General features: G+C 35.7%; 1 long non-coding RNA gene across 1 annotated transcript; it reads right to left on the bottom strand.

The window, feature by feature from the left end:
• Positions 1-5,394: 5,394 nt before the first annotated feature.
• Positions 5,395-7,059, bottom strand: LOC145136385 (uncharacterized). The gene is made up of 4 exons (XR_013720431.1): positions 6,962-7,059; positions 5,928-6,135; positions 5,762-5,849; positions 5,395-5,506 (listed from the first exon to the last, which is right to left on the bottom strand). It is a non-coding gene; the product is annotated as an uncharacterized LOC145136385 (long non-coding RNA).
• Positions 7,060-17,774: the final 10,715 nt, after the last annotated feature.

The raw sequence follows: 17,774 nt of genomic DNA, 5'->3' as shown, positions 1-17,774 counted from the left end.
AAAAGGAGGAGAAGAGAGAGATCTAACTTGGTTATTACATGAGGGTTAGACTGCTTAATCATGGAAACACGTGAGGTAATTTGCATGGATCACCAATTTATAATAATGAGGTGTCAAGTGTTCAAATTAATCACATTTTATCTTTCTTTTCTTTTTGTATAGGCCGAGAATTGAGAGATGATGAAAGAAATTTTTTTGATTGTTGGGCTAAAATTTAATACAACCAAAAATATAAGGCCCCATAAGGAAGTTTTTCGGCCCATTGGGCCCTCTTATGAGTTCACGGCCCAAAAAGGGATAAAATAATGGGTTTTCAGCCCATAAGGCCCATGAAAATGATGTGGGACATTCTAGGCCCATTAAATCCTAAAATGCTATAACTTAATGAATGTGGGTCCAATTAGAGCCTAAATAAGGATTTTTAGCCCAAAATAACCATTTGAGAGTTTATTGGCCCATTAGGCCCAATAAATGATTCCTGACCCATCCTGATTTTAAACCGGGACATTAGGGTTTAAAACCCACAGTTGAGTACATGAGATGTATTGAATTAGGTTTTGGACTCCACGAGTGAGTTTCGATTCAACTAGTTGTTTTTGAAATGAATATTTGCACAAAACTTCCACTTAGATTATGAGTTACACAGGTGTTGATTACATGAATATAGAATTTCCTAGCCAAAAATGCTAGTTGTGACATCATCCCCCCGTTAGAGGGAATTTCGTCCCGAAATTCTTTTGAAAGATAGAACTATGAACAAGAGAATAGGTGAGGGTACTTAAGCTTCATCTAGTCTTTCGCGTTCCTATGTGAATTCCAGTCTACGCTTAGCGTTCCATCGAACCTTCACAATCGGAATGTGGCTTTGTTTAGTACGCTTCACTTCTCTGTCCATGATCTCAAGAGGTTCTTCAATGAATAAAAGATTTTCATTTACTTCGACCTCATTCAGGGGAACGACTAGGGTTTCATCAGATAAACACGTTTTCATATTTAAGACGTGGAACACGGGGTGTACATTGTGTTGGGTTTTGTATACTATAACATCCTGTGGTGCACATACAACCCTAGAAGCTTTGGATTTATGTTTACACTAATTATACATGCAAATGGTTTCCAAAGCTTTAAGCCTATTACTAGCATGAAATTGACATAAACAATATGTAATACTAGTTAGGGTGACATACCTTTTATGTAGCTTGAAACCTTGATGTATTTGATGTTGCTAGAAAGACTTTGGCCTTTAAGAACATAGCCCCAATAGTGTGGAAGCCTCAAATGGAATCACAAAACATCATGAACAAAGGTGGAACTTGAGAGAGAATTTCATTCACCCAAAAACACCCATGAACTCCAAGAACATGCATGTAGGCGTTTTTTAGGCTAAGAGGTTATATTTATATGTTGGATTTCAAGGGTCATGGGTATAACCCAAATCTATACCAATGGGTTTTATGATCCATGGTTCATGTGGCCCAACTCTTTATGTATCCATACATAAACTTGGTCCAACATGGATCATAAGCCCAAAACATATAAATATAACTAATTATCATAATTAGTCCCCATAGATTTAATTAGTATCTTTTGATCACTAAATTAATTCCAAATTAGTTCTTGATCAATACTAATTAAAACATATGATTTCATATTAATATATTATAACTTATAATATATTAATAAACCATATATAACCTTTCTCTCAAGAGTCCTATCCTAACAAATTGTCCTGATGATATGCAACCCAAATGGACCATGCTACTCTCGGGTCAAGTACATACCAATAATAGTTATGGGCTTAGACATCTAATCCAACACGTTGCTGAGCTCCACAGATAGTTGCAGCTTATATGCCACCAGACCAATTCGGGCAAGATCTCGAATGGCCCGATGTATCGCGGATTTAGTTTTCCCCGCTTCCCAAAATGGATCACCCCTTTCCTCACCATCATTTTCATGAATCAAAGAGAAAGCTTATGACACTTAGATTTTTATAGTGTATGTGTTCCTATCCATGTGAATTTGTCAAACCATGATCACAAAACAAGGTTAGTGACAAATCAAACTCATATGGACTGAACTTGTTCAATCATAATTTCTTGCCACTTGGCAGCACAAGGGCCTACCATGTCTTCCAAGTTGTCATGCAAACAATTGAGAACTCATAGAACTCACATGCATAGTCAACTTTTAACTGGAATGAACATAGAAATAAGAATATGTCAACACAATAGGTTACAAACTTCAAGTCGTGTGCTAGTGATAAACAACAGGTTTTATTCTTGATTAGCTCTTGAAACTTTTCTAAGATCTTTCAGACTCCCACTGACCTCTTAACATATATGTTTCTCTTGTCAAGAATCATTCCTTGACAAAACAAATATTCAAGAGTTAGTGCGGATTCTTATCAAGATAAACACTTCACATAATTAGTCTTAGTTGGTCTTTGTTTTAACCAAAAAACATCACAACTTACCAATTCCAAATGTACAAAAGTAGAAAACATTTTACTCTACATTTGAAAAGTGATATAAACCTTCTAAAGATTATGTCACTCAAGTTACAATCTTGGAGTATGACTCTAAGACTTGTTTTGGAACGAAATATGATTCATCTTATCATTTAAACCACTTTAACAATTCATGATTTCTCTTGTTAGTCATACAAATGCACTAAGATGTCCTTAGAGAATCAATTGTGATATGGTTTCATAATCACTAAGATAATCATAAAACAAGATACTAAAGTACTCTCCCGTCTTTTCAGATTGGAGAAACTTTTATCTTTCTGCCTAATTTGATTCTTCTCATCCGTTCTGCCTTACATTGAAATTTTTCCAATGTTTTAGAGTTACACTTAAACTTGTAAGCATAACCATATTTACTAAACTTTAGTAAATCATGACGAATAGCCTTATCGATCTTTGTGGTGGACCTGACCAGCGCACAACCAAGTGTACCCAATCTCCTAGTCCTTCACTTGACTCACATATACATGTGAACAAGGAATTAGTATTAATTTCCCAAAGATGAAAATCCTCATTCATCATACAATACCAGTTGCATGATTCCAAGTTTCTATCCAACTGAAACTTGGGTGATGAGAATCTTTCCTTATTTGGTAAATTATGACACTACCACAAATGAAAGAATCAAATCTATTATCCGATATGATATCAATAGAAACATATAAACAACAATTTTCACAAATGCCATTGTAAGGAAACTTAAAATAAGATAAAAATAAAAAAACTTTTCTTTATTCATAAAATGTAACATCCGGATTCCCGGGTATATTATTTTACTTATTTATTTGAGAGGTTTGTTGAGCGACTCGACGAGTTGGTGCCTCAACTCGTCAAGTAGAGTCGCGATTGGTGACGTGGATTAATGAGCTGACTCGACTAGTCTGTAAGCCAACTCGCCAAGTCAGCACTGCTAAAGGAAACCCTAAATTCTCGGGCTTGTGTCCTACTTAAGGACACTTATAGCCTATATTTCGTCTCACCAATACCCTTGCACCCTTGAGAGAATCCCTAACGTCCATAGTGAGCTTGAGTGGTGAGGATAGCTAATCTTGTGATTATTTTGGCTCATTTCCTTGAAGAGGAAGGAAGGTTCATCAAACAACAAGAAGAGAGGGCCAGTAGATCAGCTTCTTCTTCATCTCAAGCTTCAGATCAAGGTAAAAAGCTTTTACCTTTCTTGTAGGATGGTTAGATCTCATGCTCTTGAGATTTAGGGCTTGTAACACTTTCTTGATGGGGCTATGGATGCATTAATCCACTTTTTGAGTCTAGACTTTAGATCTGGACCTTGTGAGGTCCAGAGAGTCCAAAAGTTCAGAGCAATAGTGACCAACTAAAGACTTTTGCATTTTGGGAGCATTAATGGAGTGGTGATGGCATATAGAGCAATATATGCCATGCATGGCCATCAAGATCAAAACTTTACGTGACTTTTGGACATTAGGAGGCTAGATCTAGAGGTTGGAATTGCGGATCTGCTCTCAGGTGCCCAAATATGGAACTCGATTGGGTAAACTCGCCGAGTCTATGAGATGACTCGACGAGTCGGATCGGGTTTGTCCCAACGTTCTTGACCCAGTGATAACTCGTCGAGTTGGGGGATATCTCAACGAGTTGAGTGAAACCTTAGCAAGACCTCTGAGGATACAAGTGGACTCGGCGAGTCACATAAGTGCACTCGGCGAGTCAGGTCAACCTTGACTGTTGACTCGTATCGACTTCTGTTGACTTTGAGGATGGGTCAATTATGAGCATTTGAGACCACGAAGGGTTAAAATAGTCTTTTACCCGTCCCAAGGGTTAGAAAGAGAATAAGAGAACTTGTGGTGTACTTAAGTAAGAGTGGGGTATTGATTAGAGATGCTTATCTAATGTGTTAGGCGGAGGCTAGTTCGAGATTTCCGAGTACGTGTCTATTACTTGCTAGCTACGAGGTGAGTCTTCCCACTGTACTTTACCTAGAGTGGTATTTATGTGCGACCGGAAGGTCTTATGTGCTTACTTGAGTTGTGCATTTGTCTGTGTGATATATGCTATATTATGTGTTACTGAGACCGGACCGGAGGGTCCAACGAGCCGTGGGACTGGAGGGTCCCAACCAGACCGGATCAGAGGGTCCAACGAGCCGTGGGACTAGAGGGTCCCACTAAGACACATAGACCGGAGGGTCTTACAGTGTTATAGCATCGAGTGGATAATGTGATGTATGTGGTATTTTGGGGAACTCACTAACCTTCGTGTTTACCGTGTTATGTGTTACAGGAACTTACGAGGATCGCAGGAAGGAACTGGCTTGATTGTACACATACACACTACTAGAAAAACTGCATTTTGCGACGTGCAAATGCGTGTCAAGGAAGGCCCAGTCATAATGAGAGACGACACGATTTTATGTGTCGTCTATTTACGACGCGCATTTACGACGCGCAGTTACGACACACATTTACGACGCTCATTTACGACATGCAATGTGTATCAAGGAAGGTCATGTCATAAAATAAGACGACACGCATTTGCGTGTCGTAACCTTACGACGTGTGTTTAGGACACGCATTGCGTATCATTAAAGCCCATGTCATAAATGAAGATGACACACATTTGCGTGTCATAAAATTCAGCAACCATTTACGATATGCATATACAACGTGCCTTTACGATACTCATTTACGCATATTACAAAAATATATAAACAAATATATACCAAAACAATCAATTTAATCCAATAACATCATGTCAAAAAATATTGTAATACATTGATATTAAGGGGATCTGATTGTACATTGTTATTAAGAGATTTTCCCTAACTATATAACTTAATACTATATTGCTATTAAGGGACACCTTCTTTTTTCAGATATCATGTCCACATCATAAGCTTTATTGCTCTTTTCTTTTTTAACAATAGGCGCCACATGCAATAGTTAATGTATCTCTATCTCCTCCTTCCTTTGTAGCTTGGTGAAGAGCATCATCTCCAGCCTACAGAGTAAGGAAACAAAAATAATGTAAGAGAGAAACATGTAGTCTAAATGATTCAAATAAGAACAAACATCTTTTCAACAAATTGTGTATGATAAGCACAAATGGGCCTCTTCTTAACAAACTGTAGTGATGATTTAGACTGAATCATATGACAGGAAAAAATGATAATGTCAATGCTTCAACATACCATGTTCATACGAAAATAATCCATCATTCAGTCATGTGTTGGTATGTACATTATACAAAACAAACCTTTGATGACTCAACATTTTTCTCAAGCTTTAAAGTATCTTTCCCACCACAATAACCCTCTTGAAAGATGCTCAATCCATGTGACAAGCTGCAAAAAAAAATAGAAAAAAAGTAAAGCTTCTTCATAGTTTATTTTCTAGTAGCAATAATAATATTTATAATTTACCTGGTAGATGATATAACAAGCTTTCCATTTATGTATTCTGGATCTTTATGAAGCATCAAATGATGAGAAATTGCAGAAATCATAATTTCTTGAATATAATTATTGATAAACATTGTGTCTACGTGACAAATTAAACCTAAATCATCACATTCAAGATCATTTGCTGCAACCAGGCTTGTTTCGTGCTCTGCATGACATCTTTATACACCTGAAAGATGAAAGCAAAAAGATTAGAATTAGCCATAACAGTATAACACCATTTTTGATGTTGACATAATTTCAAGCAATGTTGTACTATACTCTAATATGCATAAAAGATTAATAACTTATATGAATAATAGATATAGTATGGCTAACTTCCCAAATCAACAAAAAAACTATTGTACTAATACTCTAATATGCATAAATTCAAAAATATATTTACAGATTTTCTTCTACTTAACCAATATGATAAATAAGTTTTTTTTAAAAGCAGTGAAAATAAATTACCGTTTATTTAAGTAACTTGTACTCTAATAGGAGAATGCAACAGTGGATTGAACTAATACATAAGTAACTTGTACTCTAACATTTGACCCTATAGAAGACTCAAAAAACATGAAGGGAAAAATGGTAATTGACACATATTGGTTACCTGTTTCCGAGGTTTTGCCATTGTATCTGAGGTAAACAAATTACCATTTATTTAATTACGATAATAAACTAAAATTGTACGATATCACAATTAAAAAAATGACATGATAATTAATCATAATAATTGGAAAAAAAGTGAAAATTATAAAACTGAATCCAGATATTCATTACAATAAATTAGCAAAAATATAAAATAAAAACAGAGATATATCTCTATTATGGGGGAAACTGGAAAGGAAAACGTGAATTGCTTTATGGAATCATCATTTTCCTAACTTAACCCACTAGGACATTTTGTTAACATCAAGTAAAAAAGAATCTGTTAAACCATTAATTTTTTTTATAAACATCATATATCCAAACAACAGTTAATAGAAAAAAGAAAATCAGGGATTAGGTACCTCGTGATCACTATCATATCATCACTAGGAAATCTGAGCAATGTACACATTCTATATCTCAATGTGAAAAATTTATCTGGTTCCATTCCTGTTGAATTTGGGAAGTTGAAGTCTCTTACTAGGAAAGTGTTGGTTTTATTATGGATTTGATTTGTGGATTTATCAGCATCTGATATGGAGTTGGAATATTTTGGGACAGGAGTCTCCTTCACAAAAGCACATGAGAAAAGCTGTAGAGTTGGCAAAACAACAAAAAGAAGAAAATTGGTTTCCATTTAGAAGATAGTGAGTGTGTATAAACCGACTTTACAGATTTTCTTCTACTTAACCAATATGATAAATAATTTAAAAAAAAAACACCATGGCCATATTAGCAAATCATTACACTACATAGAAAACACACATTGCTATCAAACTTAAAAACAATCATATGTATAATGCAACGAAAATAAGGATTTGAGATGTTTATCAATTCTATTTGAATTATAGATGTATTATGATAAAACCAAGTCACAAAGGTCCTATTCATCTTATACCAATTACATAGGTAGGGTACAAGATCTAACAAACTTTAGCTCAGTAAATGATGGATTTAATTGCAAAAGTCGACCTGTCTTTCTCGATCCTCGTACCTCTGTAACAATGTGTCACAATTAATATGAACTTTCTATAAATGTGTCATAAATTTGAGTATAAATGCCCAAAAGTAGATTGGGGAATACTAAACCAACCAAGAGTCAGTCTACCAAAATCCATTAACTCAAAAAACTCACGGCGACACAAATAGTAAGCCCTTGTGCTTAGTTGAAATCCAAACAAATCTCCTCCAAGAACTTCTATCCATTCCATGTTTTCCAAGGTTTCCTCTGCAACTTTATCATCAGTACTATAAACAAGGCTCACACCACATTCATGTACCTCCAATCCACAGATCACAGCAATAGAGATGTTGACTTTATCTCCCGTGTCCAATGCATTTCCAATTGGCCAATTGCTTAACCATATACCAACTTCACCAGATTCAGGTTTACCAAATACTTTAGGGTTATACATCAAATCAACACCATTGGTCGTACTAATGTTACCGAACCATAACCCATCATTCTCACCTGATATTGTATACTTGAAAGTTACATCAAGTCCTTTGAGTCTCCTATTCTTGGGAGGTGGAGGCACATCAAAGGACAAAGATGATAACTCTGATACATATGTAGGCTTGATGTTTGAATCCTCCATGTATGGAAGAGATGTGCTCATTATATTGAATTCATACAACAGCTGGCCATGTAAAAGCACAAGAGTTTAGTCCCATATAATCAGTTTGTAGGTGTTATGCTGATGTGTGTGTGGTGTGCTCATGCATGAATTTAATAGAGTCACAATGTACCTGGACACACGTACTTCTGCATTGAGCATAAACTCAAGTCAAGGACCCGAAGATTTTTAAGATGGTCCTAATAAGGCAGAAACTCAAAGAGACTATTGCCTAAATTCATATACTGCAGAGATAGTTGAACAGAAAAACTCAGAGGAAAAGACTCAGTACACTCAAGATCGCAATCCTTGAGGAATAACCGGTATAATGAACGTGGGAAGAAAAAGGTAGGTTGTTGTAAAACTCCTCCACCAGAGGTAGAAGCTTCTGTTTGCTCGATCTTGCACAGGTTTTTACATCCTGTCATGTTCAGTAGTGCAAGACTCGTGAGGTCTCTAATTGTTTCACAAACACGAGAGAGACTGTCACAGTTCCATAGAATTAAAGTCTCTAGATGATGGATCATGGACATGTTGTGTATTTCGGATAGATTGTGCGAGTCTGTAAGATTCAGAATCTGCAGCGATGGAAGAACTTGTTACAAAAGTAATTACAAGATTAATTAATGTAGCACTCCATGTATGCATGATGACCACTAAGAATTGAGAAGCTAAACATAAAGAGTTTATCGGATTCCCTACCGTGGGTGGTTCAAATACTTCCAATTTGCTATAGCTCATATCTATAGCCACCAAGTTCCCCATGAATAAGTCATAGGGTATGGTTCTTAAATTGGATCCAAGCCAGCAGAGCCATCTTAAGTCTTCTGAAAAGTTCTCGTAGGACCCAGTGAGTTGCACAAAGTTTAGTTGGAGCAATTTTACTTTATCCATCTTTTGAAGTGCATCTGTCATCAGGTTTGATAACTGCAGATTTAGAATGAAGAGGGATAGTAAACTTATTATTAGATCCAGGTATAAGTATGCGTGAAAAATATGCATATGTATACACACACGTCAGGTCTTAGTGATTTTGTATTACCTTGAAAGCAAACTTCTGTTCCTCTAGCATTTGCATGTCAAGTGCTAAACCTTCTATAGTTTCTGAACCCTAATTAAATTAAAAGGAAAAAAAAAAAGGATAAATTTTATGAAGTAAATGAAATAGAAGAATGTGAAAGTAATTGTAGGATTAATTAAACGTACATATAAAAAGCATCTTACCTCTCATTTACTCAATATCTTATAAGAGTCGCTACTCAGCCAGACTCTACTACGTTTTGCAGGGAATTTTGATTCTTGACGAACTATGTTTTTCCCCATCTCCTAATACCACTTGTGCCCTAATTTCTTCGGATGCTTTTTTTGCTGCGCGAAACTAACATAAAATTTGTCAATTAAGAGCATGAAAAGTTTGAAGATGGTTCTTGTAATGATCTATTGTCTAAACCGTATACCTCGTCACCAAAAGGGCGATTGATGTTGAGGAAATCTTGGAAGAGAATGTGGCTAACAGTAGACGTAGTGCTAGAGCTGTTTCACCACCTGTTAGGCCGGAAAACATGGTGAATTTGGTTTTCAGCGTAGAAACAAATGTAATCGGATGTATATGGAGATGGAGATGGTTACCTAAGTTGATGTTGTGACTAATGGTGCCAAGGAACCCTAAACCGGATAAGGAAAACGGATTGGACTTTAGCCGTGGCTCGATCTGAGTGGGGACAGAGGGAGTGGTGATGAGAAGAGAGGGTTGGAGAACGCCATTGTTGATAGAAGTAGAACCTCTCCTTTGGGACTTGGGTGTGGCTGCTTTGGACTTTTACCATTATTAAGGTTAAAATTCACCTTAATAAGATATGGCTTGTAAATTTGAGCAAGAGAAGAAGTAAGCCTAAGGTCGTCAGACCTGATGTTGCCGTCAAGGGGAGGCGAGGTATCGTGATTAGGGTTTGTAGAGAGAAAGGAAGAAGAGAATGAAGCCGTGTATTTAAAAATTTTAGAATTTTAGGAGGATTTTCATTTCCCCCTTTTGAGATCGCGCGTTTTGAAAAAATTATAACGCGACATTCACAGAGGACGCACATTAAAAAAAAAAAGCGCTCCCGTGTTTGTAATTTTTTTTATGGGACAATAATTTAAAGGCCCGCATAAATGCATGTCCTCTATCCTTCAAAATTTAGAAGGCTGATATTAATTTATAGGCCACGCACAAATGCGCGTCCTCTATCAATGTGTGTCATTATTTGCACGTCCTAAAAGGCTGTTTTTTCTAGTAGTGACACTTGAGCTGGAGTTATATTTTTATGGGTCCTGGATTTGTGATAAACACTTTTTAAAAAATGTACCGATATTTGATACTTGAGGTTTTGGTGAAATGTGATATGTGTTTTATTGTGTTTGGAAAATGGAAATTTTGGTTTAAAATTTTACGTCGTTACATAAAACATTTGCGGAAAATATTTTCCTTACAATGTAATTACAAGTGAAAAACATGGTGTTATCTGTTCCTAAGCAATCTTATCACAACTCTTAAGCAGCAACTCAAAATTCTGATCTTCGAACCATGCGATCGAAATCCATCTTCGCGATTAGAATCAACTTACTCTTTCTTTAAGCTTCCTTTCTTTTCTTCAATTCTACAAAACATCAAAATGTGACCTAGTCACATCATGTATTAAGAATCTCCAAATAGGAACATAATTGAGTTAGATAATGGACTTTACCCGAAGTAGAGTCAAACTTTTTGACTTTACTATCCTTATAAACTTTCAGGTAAACTTGGCAGCTTCGCAACCAATGCCCCTTCTTTTGGCAATAGAAACATATGGACTCTTTAGGAATGGTAGATTGGACTATCTCAGACTTAGCCTTTCTATTTACCATTAGATCAACCGGGTTGACTATGGCCGATCCATTTCCATTGGGAAGAGAAGACTTTTCTGAACCTCCAATGTTTCATTGTCAATGTCCAAGTAAGTTTGGGAAGTAGATCTTCCAATCAAATTTGTTTTACCAGTGCTCCAAATCATTGCTGATTCAGCAGCATCAAGCAAATTGGTAAGATCATAAAGGGTCATGTCATGGTCTATCACATAGTAGTCCTTAAAGAACCCACTATGTGACTTAGGAAGTGATTGAAGAACCCAGTCAACAGCCAACTTCCTTGAGACATTGACACCCAACTCTCCCGGCTTGTCAATATGTGACTTCATCTCCAAGATGTGAGCACACACAGACTTTGCTTGCCAATAGGGCTTTGAGTGACCTTGAACTTTTCAGGTCTTTGAACTTGTGGGATAGGGAGAATAATTGGAGGAGGTAGAGGAAGTATGATTTTCAATCCCATTAATGCACAACAAAGGGATTAATCTTTCACCTTGATCGCCATGTGCGATATCATCTTCTTTAGTAAAGCTTTATCCAAAAGGACAAGGAAGACCATAGTTGTCATAACTAGACATCTATGAGGGAGAAATTAAAGTTTAGTTGATTTAAGTCCTTAATATTACACCCAATATGAAATATTAAGGCTAGGACCCAACACAATATTTTATAACTTGGAAGAGGGATTTCATAATCCAAGCTACAAAATACTTGAAGGTAAGTAAATGACGATTTACCAATTTCCACCACGATAAAACGAAAATAATTTTAGGTTTTAAGTGAAGTGAAACTCCTAGATCCTTTGAGATTAATTGAACAATTCAATGGCATGTTTAAATCTCGATTGTGCCCTTCAAGTTTGTGACTGGGATGCCGAGGATCACAAACAAGGAGTGAATAACCATGCAAATTAGCTTGGTACACCCAATGTTACAACCACCTAATCAATATGTCGGTTAACCACACACACTCCATTGATCTATGATTAACATCAAGCTACCCTTTGCCAAGCATTGTCAGTCCCAAATTAGTGTGTCGGTTAATCACACACGCTCCACTAACGACTTAACAAGGTGCAAAGTGCAATTTCAAAGGTCAGCACCATATTCACATTTTCCTAAAGTAACTAATATTGGGAATTTAATAAGTTTAGTTACTTTATGTTTATCATTATACTTTTAATGAAGGGAGAATTAGAGTCTTGTCCTACCCGTTCGGCTAACGACCCTCCACCAGTCAAGGAAGTGGTGAGTGAGACTGAACACCCATTAAACTGCCATTTTTTAGGCAGTAACTTTATACCCCCTTATAGACCGGCTTCGTGAATAAGGCCTACTAACAGTAAGACTGACTTTGTTCTTATACATATACATAAATATTATCTATTAATATTATAATAGTATAACGGTTGAATTTTAACTTTTAAAATTCTAAGGGTTTAACTTGGAATTAAAGTATTCATGGAGGGGAAACTTTACAAATTCCAAAACTTGAGGGCAAGTTTTGAACAATTCAAAAACTTTTGGATTCCATAACTTATGAGTTTAATATGGTTTTTATGGAAGACTTTTCAGGTTCCATAACTTGAGGACAAGTTATGGTAGACATTAAAACATTTTATGATGGCATTAAAATTAGAGACTCTTCCATTTTCATAACCTATGAGACTTAATGTGCTTTTTTAAATGAAAAACTCTTCATAACTTGAGGACAAGTTATGGAATTCATAAAAACCATTAAGATCAAATTACCAATTAACACAATAATCAAGTAATTTTTCTATGAACAAGATCAAACTCATAAGCAAAGATAATTCACATCAACAATTTTCAAGAACTTAGCTAACCATATAAACTAATACAAATCTTGAAACTTTGAAAATTATCTTGGTTTTGGATGAGGATAATCATTACCATAGCATCAAAATCAAAATTTATGAACAAAAACATTTTGTGACAATGATCCTAATCCAAAACAGGCCGAAAAAACTCAAAAAACTGCATTCTGGACTGCCAACTCGCCGGGCCCATTACTGGACTCGACGAGTCCAAGACAAAACACATGCAACTCGGTGAGTCACCTAGTGGACTCAGCGAGTTCACTGGGTAGAAGGCAGATTTTTCGATTTTTTTACTTTGAAAACTCATAAAACATCAAGTATAATCGAAAACAACCCATGGCTTTGATATCACTGTTGGGTTTTGTATACTACAACATCCTATGATGCACATACATACCTAGAAGCTTTGGATCTATGTTTACACTAATTATACATGCAAATGGTTTCCAAAGCTTTAAGCCTATTACTAGAATGCAATTGACATAAACAATATGAAATACTAGTTAGGGTGACATACCTTTTATGTAGCTTGAAACCTTGATGTATTTGATGTTGCTAGAAAGACTTTGGCCTTTAAGAACATAGCCCCAATAGTGTGGAAGCCTCAAATAGAATCACAACACATCATGGACAAAGGTGGAACTTGAGAGAGAATTCCATTCACCCAAAAACACCCATGAACTCAAAGAACATGCATGTAGGCGTTTTTTAGGCTAAGAGGTTATATTTGTTGGGTTTTAGTATAATACAACATCCTATGGTGCACATACAACCCTAAATACCTCGGATCTATGGTTTCACTAATTATACATGCAATGGTGTTTCCAAGGTATTAATCCTATAACTAGCATGCAATTGTCATATACCATACAAGACACTAGTTAGAGTAACATACCTTTATGAAGCTTGAAGTTTTGATGTATTTGGCCTTAAGAGCTTAGCCTCAGTAGTGTAGAAGTCTTAAATGAAGTCACAACAAATCAAGTACAAAGGTAGGACTTGAGAGAGAATCACCATACACTCTAAAACCTTCATGAACTCCAAGAACATGCACATACACAAGAGGGTGGCGGTTTTAGGTCATCATATATGTATTTATGTGTTAAATTCTAAGAGTCATGGGTATAACCCAAACCCATACCCATGGGTTTTATGATCCATGGTTCATGTGACCCAACTCTTTATGTATCCATACATAAACTTGGTCCAACATGGATCATAAGCCCAACACATATAAATATAACTGATTACCATAATTAGGCCCCATAGATTTAATTAGTATCTTTTGATCACTAAATTAATTCCAAATTAATTATTGATCAACACTAATTAAAACATATGATTTCATATTAATATATTAGAACTTATAATATATTAATAAATCATATATAACCTCTTCTCTCAAAAGTCCATCCTAACAAATTGTCCTAATGATATGCAACCCAAATGGACCATGCTACTCTCGGATCGACTACATACCAATAATAGTTATGGGCTTAGACATCTAATCCAACAATCTCCCACTTGGATAAGTCTAAAACTATTATTCAAGTAGCACTCCAAGATCCCGACTAGAAATCGTAGCTCTTAAAATCCGCTGTCGAACTATGACCTAGTCAAATGACGTGTCCATTAGATAAGGGATCATATATTCATCCATTCTAGATATCATATGGACTGAGACATGGATTATAATCATTCTCTCTATCCATCTGTTGTTTCTCGATTTCTAATTTATGACGACCGACTAATTGAACAAATCAAATCAGTCCAGGCCCGGCCGAGCACTTATGTTTGTCATCACTAAATCATCGAGGGGCCCACAGATATCGCTTTTATCCCTCTAAGGGTAAAAGTAATGGATAAACTTGGACTCATATGCTTGATCTATATACTTATTAAATCACACACAAAGATGCGTTTTATAACACCAAGTTACTGGTGCGTTTTCACATAATCAATGTGCAACCGACTTGTAGACTGCAACTCATATATCTTGGTTTGAAGAATATAAGATATTATCGTCTCATGATCACTCGTGATAAAATCCATGAAGTGAGTCAAATAAGCATGGGTTTAATCCAATACTCGAATCTCATTCCAGGAGCACTCATGAATTTTGTAGCAACTTTTGCTATGTCTAAACACCTTTAGACATCTACAAGCCCAATTCATGACAGTCTTGATTCATACCTACTTCCAAAGTATGTCTGACTGTGGATGGTTTGAATAACCCAGTTATTCGGGAAGTCAAAACATGCAAAGTGAAACACAAGAATAATCAAATCCAATATGGTCTCAGAACTTATGAATATAAATAAAACACCTTTTATTTATCACCATATTGATTACACATTATTCATTGCACAATGTTTCGATTTATCAACTTAATACTTGAATTGAAACAATAGTCATTCCATGCTCCAAGCATGCACACTATGTTTGTCCAAACAATAGCTATGCCATGCTCTAGGCATGCACACCATGATTGTTTGTGGTCCTTACTTTGTGAAATAGATCAATTGAACATGATATCAATGATGCTCATTTTACAACTCCAAATCCTTATGATAAATGTAAGAATACCAAATTCTTACCATTTACCGAAATCTGTTAGATTCTAAACTTATATGCACAGATCCTCTTCTAATGACTATGCACAAAAGTCACAAGGACTTGGCAATAGACATTACAAAGTATTCCAATGGAGAGCAATTCCATGGAAACGAAGTCTCATATTCAAAGTACATTCCTTTGAACATCCTTCTTTCATTAAGTTTTCTAATCTTACACAGATTTGAAGAACAACTTCCACCTATGGAAACATTTCCATATTCCCATATTGACTACCACTTCTGAACAAGAGTTGTCTCTTTTCAGAATATGTCAATATGGTCCTTCCAAAATATACACTATACTTCCAACTGTCTCTAAGCAACCAATCTTTGCTAAACCTCAGATTGTCCTCGACAATTGCTTAATCATTTTAGTCATATCTGGTTCTTAGTACTTTTCCCCTATTAATGCCCTAGGCATTGGGAAAAATTAGAACGGATGAATATTATAACACATGTAATCGATCCTATATCTGAAGCATATAGGACACGATTCATGATGTCTCACATAAAGACATGACACTAGACCAGTCTTTTGCTATAATATTTCTATTTCTATTTGCCATGTTCTCATAATTCAAATTATGAAAAGGGATGCCGTAATCATAATCGAATTTTTAGAACGCAAATAATGTAATTATGACTAAATTTGATTAAAATCTCACAACCTAAGCTTTTAGATTTGAAATGAAGTATAATTTCATCTCCCTTGATTATAGCAAAACAACTTTTTCAATCCCTGCAACTTCACGAATTGAAACTTTTGTTTTTCTATAATTAACATTGCCAACTTGCAATGTTTACCATAATTAATTATGCTCCCACTAGCATAATAATTATTATCTTACTATCATAACACTTATGCTCCCACTAGCTCTGACATATAATCAAAAATCAGCTGGACTTCTAGAAATCAATACTCATTGACTTTCTTCCCAAAGTTCAGATTTCTGATACGAGATGCTTTGATAAGAAATTATCTAAGCTTCCCAAAATCACACACCTTTCCTTAGATAGCTCATGTGTGTGTCTAAACAATTATGAAGAGGGATGCCATAATCATAATGTTTATACCTTTTTGCCATTTCTCACAAGTCCATGTTAGCATGTCGGTTAACCACACACGCTCCACTAATGACTTTGAGAATGCAAATATCACAATTGCTATCTAACTAAAATCTACTTAGTGAAAGCGTTTGCTCACCATCATTTTCATGAATCGGAGCGAAACCTTATGACACTTAGATTTTATGGTGTATGTGTTCCTATCCATGTGAGTTTGTCAAACCATAATCATAAGACAAGGTTAGTGACAAATCCAAGCTCATATAGACTGAACTTGTTCAATCTTAGTTTCTTGCCACCTGGCAGCACAAGGGCCTACCATTGCTTCCAAGTTGTTATGTACACAATTGACAACTCATAGAACTCACATACAAAGTCAACTTTAACTGGAATAAGCACAGAAATAAGAATATGTCAACACGATAGGTCACAAACCTCAAGTCGTGTGCTAGTGATAAACAATAGGTTTTATCCTTGATTAGTTCTTGAGACTTTCAAGACCTTTAAGACTCCCACTGTCCTCTTGACATATAAGAATCTCTTGCCAAGAACCATTCCTTGACAAACAAATATTCAAGAGGCAGTGTGGATTCTTATCAAGACAAACACTTCACACAATTGGTCACAGTTGGTCTTTGTCTTATCCAAGACATCACAACTTGCCAATTTCAAATGTATAAGAGTAGAAAACATTTTACTCTACATTTGACAAGTGTTTTAAACCTTTATTTATGTCACTCAAGGTTACAATCTTGGAGTATGACTCTAAGACTTGTTTTGCAACAAAGTATGATTCATCTGTTGATTCAACCATTTCAGCAATTCACGATTCCTCTTCTTAGTCATACAAATGCACTAAGATGTCCTTAGAAGATCAATTGTTATATGGTTTCATAATCACTAATATGATCATAAACATGATACTCAAGTACTCTCCCATCTTTTTAGATTGGAGAAACTTTTATCTTTCTGCCGAATTTGATTCTTCTTATTCGTTCTGACTTACATTGAAACTTTTCCAATGTTTCAGAATTACACTTAAACTTGTAAGCTTAACCATATTCACTAAACTTTAGTAAATCATGACGAATAGCCTTATCGATCTTGGCGGTGGACCTGATCAGCACACAACCAAGTGTACCTGATCCTATAGTCC

The sequence above is a fragment of the Lactuca virosa genome, chromosome 9 (assembly GCF_052849685.1).
Source record: "Lactuca virosa cultivar CGN04683 chromosome 9, Lactuca_virosa_CGN04683_v6, whole genome shotgun sequence".
NCBI classification, from domain to species: domain Eukaryota; kingdom Viridiplantae; phylum Streptophyta; class Magnoliopsida; order Asterales; family Asteraceae; genus Lactuca; species Lactuca virosa.
Note: the sequence above shows the minus strand (reverse complement) of the source record. Positions and strands in the feature narration are given on the sequence as shown.